This window comes from Mesocricetus auratus, unplaced genomic scaffold, assembly GCF_017639785.1.
Source record: "Mesocricetus auratus isolate SY011 unplaced genomic scaffold, BCM_Maur_2.0 Super-Scaffold_100172, whole genome shotgun sequence".
NCBI classification, from domain to species: Eukaryota; Metazoa; Chordata; class Mammalia; order Rodentia; family Cricetidae; genus Mesocricetus; species Mesocricetus auratus.
In genome coordinates, this window is record NW_024429253.1 from 25,752 (window position 1) to 27,468 (window position 1,717).

Genomic DNA, 1,717 nt, shown 5'->3' on the forward strand with positions numbered 1-1,717 from the left:
ACAAAGGCCAGGGGAGAGGTGACCTTACAAAGAGGTCTTCAACTGATCCTGCTTCAGGGTGGAGACCCTGAGGCAGGAAACTGAACTTAAAACTGTCCAGGAACTCTACAAGGAGGATGGAAGGATACCGTCAAACAGGACGAAGGCTTGGGTCTAGGCCTAGAAGGGTGGAGAGACAGAGAGAGAATGTCCCAGATAAGAGTAAGAGGGTAGACAACTACACACACACACACACACACACACACACACACACACACACACACACACACACACACACAATGGGTTATAGGGCAGGGGTCTGGCCAGCATAGGTCATTGCAAACCTAGGTTAGGACAGGTTGTAAAGCACACTCTAGTCTACCAAGGCTTTTAATCAAACCAAAAGGATTCCCAGATTAGCTTCAACAGAAAAGCGGTGGTCATTGGAAGGGTGATTTGGAATCGTGGACTAGGAAAGGCTGCCAGGCTACAGAGAAGCCTAGAGATCGTAACCTGGAGCTGCTGTGGTGGGTAGCTTCTTTCTTCTGCCTCCTTCCTTGGTCCTGGCTCTCTGCTTTGTCTGTTTGCTTAGGTCTTGCCTCTGCAAGCTAGCTTTCCTTATCTTTCCTTCCTTGTTTTAATTTCTTTCTCTTTCTTTTTTGTTTTCTGGACAGGTTTTCTCTGTATAGCCCTGGCTGTCCTGGAACTCTCTCTGTAGACCAGGCTGGCCTCAGACTCAAAGACCTGACTGCCTCTGGCTCCCAAGTGCTGGCATTAAAAGTGGTTGCCACTACTGCCCAGTGTGCCACTGTCTTTCTTGAACATGATGACATTGTACAATCCCCTCCCCCAAAGTCCTGGGCTTGCAAATTATTAGTTATCATTTTGTTTTGATATTTATTCATTTTTATTTTATATGCATGCATGTCTGGGAACTATATGCACGTTTCAAATCCTCTGGAACTGAAGTTATAGACAGTTGTTAGCTGCCATATGATTGCTGGGAACCAAACCCAAGCGGACAAATAGACAATTCTTTTAACTGCTGAGCCATCACTCCAGCCCCAGGTCAAACATCTGAGTGGTCAGGTCCCCAGCATGGTCAAAATAACAGGGACTCCTGGCCCAAGGCTTTGTGATGAGACATGCCCTATACCTCACTCCTGGCACAGTGTGGGTGGGGCGGGGCCAGTGTCCAGAGAAGAGGCACCTTCCTCCAGAGAGAACCTTAAAGTCAGGGTGAAGGCGAGGTTGATTGGTGGTTTTAAGCTGAGTGAGACGGACCTGGTGGGTTGCCAGGGTCAGGGTAGAAAGGCTGAAGATAGGCAATTGGGGAAGAAGCTCTTGGCATATGATGCCAGCCAAGGGAGTGGGGGTTCTAAAGCACACTCTGGGGCGGGATCTGACATCCTCTGGCCTTAACCCAGTTTGTCCGCTGACAGACTTGTTCAACCCCTACCCACTTGAGCAATGATGCGCAGCAAGGCCCAGTCCCAGCGTCCCCAGTGGGTGGAGGAGGCCAGGCTTCTTCTCCATTCCTGGGTGACAAGCCTCAGGCCTGACATGTGACTCATGCAGTGTGGTCATGCCTGGTGTATGCAGAGCCCCTCGAAGGCCCAGAGGTGGGGCTGCTCACGACTGAGCAGAATGAAGCCATCGGCTGAACATGTGGCTGACAAGGTGTCCAGCTGAGCAGGAGAACATGAGGTGGCCCCTGCCCTATCCCATCAACAGCCAG